Here is a 6,616-nt window from a genome sequence, read left to right as displayed (position 1 = left end):
GTAGATTGACTATGATTGCTTGTAAGGATTCTTGATGCATGGTAAAAATCTAATTTTGGTTTTGGATTAGATATCTAGATTAACTTTTTCAGTAATAAAGAGTGAATCAGTATAAAAAGATTGTGTATTTCTTTTCTTGATCTAATCTTTTTCTATCATTCAAGTATTAATCAATTTTTCATAAGAAAAGGGTTCAAGATTTATCTTTGTGAAAGAAAGGATGTTAACGAAGGATCTTGTATTAGGGTGGATTGATTAAGTATTGATTGAGTTTAGTTCATAAAGTTTTGTGATACAATCGATACAAAAGAAGTTTTTTTTGTAACTCTAGTTTTAAAAGTATGTTTTGTTTAGAAAACCAATTCACCCTCTCTTGGTTTATTGAGTTCCATCATCTTTTTTCATATGACAACTCTTACTAGGACAAACTTGGTTGTGATTTAAAACACAATCTCAAGCCATTTAAATTTGTGGAAGCAATGCTTTCCAAGTTTATTTTGATGATGCCAAAGACTTAAGTAAAGAATCAAGAGTCAAGCAAGTATCAAGAATCAAAGAGTTGTTCAATCAAGAATCAAGAGTCAAGTGAAGAGTCAAGATTCAAATCAAGAATCAAGATTCAAGTGAAGATTCAAGAGAAGACTCAAGATATGCAAGAACTTCAAGATAAGCATCAGATAAGTATAAAAAGATTTTTCAAAAGAAAAGATTGAATAACACAATTTTGTTCAAGAGAATTTTTCAAAGAAAAATCTTTTACCAAGAGTTTTACTCTCTGGTAATCGATTACCAGTAGCCAACATTCTTTTCAAACTGATTTACAAGGAAGTAATCGATTACCATGAGCATGTAATCAATTACCAATGTTTTTGAACGTTGAGATTTCAAATTTCAAGATTCACAACTTGTGATAAAACATTTTCAAACTTGTGTAATTGATTACACAATATATGTAATCGATTACCAGTGTTTCTAAACTTTTTGATTTTCAAATTTAAACATGAAGAGTCACATCTGTTGATGTGTAATTGATTACACTATAATGGTAATTGATTACCAGTGACTTATTTTGAAAAATAAATTACCAAAAGTCACAATTCTTAAAGTGAATAGTTTCTGAAGATTTTTTAAGAGTCACAACTTTTAAAGTGACTAGTTTTAAAGAAATTGCCAAGAGTCACAAACTTTAACTTGAGTCATCAAATGACTATAAATATGTGACCATGACACGAATTTCAAAAATAGATTCCTTTCATTCAAAAAGAGAGAACTTTATGATTCTTTTCTCAACATCTTTCTAAGAGTTTTTGTTCAATACTTGCTTTGTCAAGAAAAGTTCATTGGGCAAAAACTTATGCTTATTCTATTTTCTTCTTCTTCTTTCCTTCTCCCTCCTGCCAAAAGATTTCTAAGAACTAACCATCTGAGAATTCTTTTGATTCTTTCCTTCTCCCTCTTGCCAAAAGAATTCAAAGAACTAACCGTCTGAGAATTCTTTTGATTCCCCAAACGAAGAATTCAAAGAACTAACCGTCTGAGAATTCTTTGCCCAAACACTGAATTCAAAGAACTAATTGTCTGAGTATTCTGTGTAAGAAGCAGGTAGCTTCTTGGTTGTAATAGTGAACACAAGGGAGGGTACATCCATTGTGGTTTGCTTCAAGTAGAGGGTACATCTACTTGGTTGTTCAAAGAGAACAAGGGAGGGTACATCCTTTGTGGCTCTTTGCTTGTAAAGGATTTTACTAGGTTATTGGAAATCTCAAGAACCGTGCGTTGCTTGGGGACTGGACGTAGACACGGCTTGTGGTTTGCTTTCTTCTTCCCTACACTCTTTACTTTTCCGTTGTACACTTTTTATTTCCGCTTTACTTTCTCTAAGTTGTTGTTTCTGTTCTTTACTTTCTCGTATCGTAGTAGTAAAGCCTAATTGAATTTAGTAACATTAAGGATAAATTTTAATTAGTCACGACACATTCATAATTAATTCAACCCCCCCTTCTGAATTATTTCGAGGCCACTTGATCCAGCAAAATTTTCCGAATTTGAAAACTTAAAAAAATAAAATCATTGACTATGAGGGTCTTTATGCCTAACGATAAGCCCACTTAATTCGTTGGTGCATATAATGCTTGTTGGTCTCCTCCATATATAGGAGAAAAAGGGGTTCACGAGGTTATTTTGTCCAATTTGAGACTTATAGTTTTTTTTTATGATCAAGTGACCTACTTTCGAGCTTATTTTCTCTAAGATAGAAGCAAATTTTGGTTTCTAAGGTGTGTGAATGAATTGTAACTTTTTAACAAGCTTTCCAATGAGGCAAACAATACCTCAAACAAGCAACTATAACTCAAGATATATCGTGGTCTTTCTAAGATTGCCATCATAAAACTAACACTGGACTTGGACAACTTTTCAAGCATTTTAACTATAAGAAGTTAATCTAATACTCTTCTAACATGAAATATAATATAATATAATACAACAAAAACAACAACAACAACAATAATATACACAAAATACATATGTGTATAGGAATACATACTATCAAAACACAATACATGTTTAGGACAACATCAATAATACACAAATAATAATAACAATTATTTACAGAAAGGTCCTAATAAGAGTTTTTCTTAGGTATATTCTGATGCAATCCTACCCCCTAAGGACATTGGATAGAAGACTCCAAGAAGATTGGGCCAGAGAGGCAAGAGAAGACCCTAGGGTTCTCATTAGCCTTAGGGTGGCTCATGGGTTAAGTATGAGCCCACTTATCTTTGTACATATTAGATTAGGATTTCATTATTTTTGGGCCTTGTATTTAGGGCTCCATAATGTAGATAGGGTACTCTAGTAATGTAGGATTTTTCAGCCCTTGTATTTTAGGGCACCTAGACTAGCTTTTTATATTAAGGGTAGTTTTTTAATTTCACATGCATTAAGTGAATATTTGATGTGTGTGTTGGGAGATAAATTTAATTGAATTGAGAGAAGTCCAATCCAATTAAATTTTAGAAGGGGAGGTGAGCATTTGCTTATGTCAGACCCTAATTTTGTCTGGGGATGATCATTTACTAACATTTTGATTCTTACTAGCCGAATTGAGTTGTTTGACACCAGTTGCCATGCAATCTGAAAGGTTTCTCGACATTTTGGAAAAGAATACGGAAAATACCCAAAAGGGAGGGCAAAAGGGTTATTTGGAAGCTTTTTCTGACCCCTGGCTCTCCCAGGCTAGCCTCTGGCTTGCCTGGGCTTCCAAATAACTTGGAGGTGAAGTAACCAGCTCGCCTGGGCGAGCAAGGTTACTTCAGGTTGAAGCAACAGCTCGCTTAGGCGAGTTGCTGATTAGCCAAGTCCCCTCGTTTCCTATAAATAGGCGTGAGGGAGTTGAAGGAAGGGGTTCAACCTTCATATATTGAAAAGGATTAGTGAAATTAAGGAGAAGAAGGAGAAAGAAGAAGAAAAAAATAAGGTCGAGGCACTTCCGAATTGCAACCGTGATCAATTCCTACATCATTCTTCGTTCGTTCTTCATTCATCAACCGGTTAGTATTTATTTTAAGGTTTTGAATTCGCTCTATGCACCCCTAGGGGTCCTCCTTGTTGCTTTTCACATCTTCATCTTATTCTTCTACCATCAATGATCTCATTTCTTCATGTAAAGCAAATTTCAACTGATCGTTTGTGTTGTAATCTTATCTTATCCTTGCAAAATGAAATTTCAACCGATCATTTACCTCATAAGTCGTCTTTTAATGAGATTGAAAGTAAATAAGTGAAACCAAAGTTAAAATCAACATGTAACCAAGTTTTTTTATCCACCAAGGTCGCTTGAATCCGTTCAAGGTCGCCTTAACGGTCTCATTTATTTTTGTTGGTTAAAGTAAACCTTTCAAAAGTTTAAAAGCAACTCGACGCTCAACTTTCTTGCTTATAAAGAACTACGTAGGTCTGAGTTCCTCATCGCACTTGAGGATATGCAAGAGCGAGGGCAACGCTCTTGTCGACTCCAAAGAGTAAAAAAACATAAAAAGGGAAATAAATAAATATTGAAGTCATGATTTTGCACACTCGATTAAAAGTTGTCGTCCCTTGTGATGGACGTGTGGGGTGCTAATACCTTCCCCGCACGTAAACAACTCCTGAACCCTTATTCTTAAAATTCGTAGACCCTTTTTTGGTTTTTCTAACGTTTTCCTCGAATAAACGATGGTGGCGACTCCTGCACATTTTCTTTTTTGGAAGACGCACCATTGAGTCTCACCTTGCCCTCCTGCCGAAGGGTAGGTTGCGACAGTTGGCGACTCCACTGGGGACTTTTGTTAGAGAGTTAAGCCATTTAATCTATGTGCAATATTTATCATGACTTTCTCTTTGTTTTGTTTCCTTTTCTTTCTGTTATGTTCTTGTGTTGATATTACTCTTTCGATGCTTTTGTATCTGGTGTGGCTATTCACTTATTACATGCATGTTCAAAAATATTTGTTTGTTCTATACACACATGGCTCTTACACTAAATAGCAAACCTTTAGTCCCTCCCATTAGGTTCCTAAAATTAGGGCACAGAACAAACACACTATGTTTTGTTTCCTTGATATAATCATGCATATCTTTATGATTTCATGATTATGTGCGTCATTCCTATGTTTGTCGTGTTGTTATGTCAGTTTGGTATTAATTTACTGCGTTGTTGTGTTTCTCTTTGTGCTACCAACCACATGCTCTCACGCATGCATACTCATGCCATGTCATCATTCATGCATTACATTTGTCTCGCCAGCTTTGTCACGGGGAGCCAGAAGGTTTGCGTTACCTTCTTAATTGTCATGCATTGGGCACTATGGTGATGTCTGCAAACAAACCATGATACCCAATGCATTGCGGGTAAGAAGGGATGCTCTTTCGAATTCTAGTGCTCATAGATAAACACGTTTTGTCATGCATAGCATAAGCATTCCCTCATGCATTCATCATATCTCTTCTATGATAGGGTGTTGAAGTATTGATCAACTGAGTTTTCATGGGGTCGAACCAAGCGCCCTCTTTTGAAAAAAGGTTCTATCATGTCAAAGCCAAGTGCCTAGAGGTAGCCAACTTGCGAGAGCTAGGGTAGTGGATGGATCAAGTCCGACGTCAAGCCTTCCGCAAAACATATGGGAAAATCTGGGATTTGGCTATGATAGAAGTTTCCGTTGAAGCCATCGCATCCCTCACTCAGTACTATAACCAGTCGCAAAGGTGCTTCACGTTTGGGGACTTGCAGTTGGTACCAACCGTAGAAAAGTTTGAAGGGATCTTGGAATGCCCGCTAGGAGAAAAGAAGCCATATATGTTTTCTGGGTTATACCCCTCTATGGAAAGAATAGAAAAAATGGTCAAGATCTCGGCACAAGAGCTAGACCGAGCGAAACAAAACAGAAATGGGGTAGTTAGGATACCAAGGAAGTGCTTGGAAGAAAAAGCAAAAGCTTTGGTAGATCAAGGAGAGTGGACTTTATTCATTGATGTTTTAGCATTGTTGGTGTTTGGGATCGTCCTCTTTCCAAATGTAGATGGGCTAGTGGATCTAGCGGTGATTGATGATTTTCTTGCTTATCTCCACAGCAAGGAAAGCCCAGTCATTGCTATTTTGGTCGATGCCTATGACACGTTTGATCGGAGATGCAAGAAGAGCAGCGCAAGAATTGTCTGTTGCACACCCACTCTTTATGTATGACTGGTCTCCCATATGTTTTGTCATGAAAGTAGACCTGTCTGTGCCTTACAAGGTCATCGCATGTGTGCCGAGAAAGGGAAAGCAAATTGGGAAGAACTCTTGGCAGGTATGGTAGGGGCGTCCATTAATTGGTTCCCCTGATGGAAGGAAGGAGGGGCTGAAGTTTTGTGCTCATGTGAAGGGTTTCCAAACGTCCCTTTGATGGGAACAAGGGGTTGTATTAATTATAATCCCATGTTGGCCATAAGACTACTAGGCTACCCTATGAGAGGGGCACCATCATAAGAGATTATCGCGCCTCTCATTGCATGGGGTTTCAGTGAAGGCAATGCAAAGAATGCTTTAGAAAGTCCGTAAAGCATGGAATGCGGTGGAAAGAAAAGATAAGGAGCTTAGAGGAAGCAACAACGATGTTATCGACACTATCATAAATGGTTGAAGGCTCGAACGCAAGGGATAACTTGGCTCCCGAAGCTAAAGATTTCAAGTGGGGAAGAAGCTGAAGTCCCCGAGGAGAGTGAAGAAGTGTAAGCCTTGAAAGTGGAACTTGAAAGAACGCGAGTGGTCAAGGAAAAGTTCAAGATGACAACCACTAGGGTCAAGAAAGAGTGTAACGAGCTAAGGTATGTCAACATGGTCGTGGCCGAAGTGTTAGAGCGAGAAACGAAGAGGGCCCGAAACAAGTTCCGAGGGGCTTTATGGGGAAGCAATAGCGAACTCAGGCTTCGAAGGGCCGGAAGGGACATCAAGGGTGGAAAGTATGATATTAGAGGACAAGTTGAAGGCTTGTCAAAGGTCAAAGAGGAGTTTGATCGAACAGTTGAGCAGGACGAAAGAGAATATGTTGACAATCATTGGCTAGTATAAAGAGAAGCTAAACCTAGCTGCTAGCCA

Source organism: Glycine max, chromosome 6, assembly GCF_000004515.6.
Source record: "Glycine max cultivar Williams 82 chromosome 6, Glycine_max_v4.0, whole genome shotgun sequence".
Taxonomy (NCBI): domain Eukaryota; kingdom Viridiplantae; phylum Streptophyta; class Magnoliopsida; order Fabales; family Fabaceae; genus Glycine; species Glycine max.
This window is presented reverse-complemented; position numbering follows the sequence as displayed.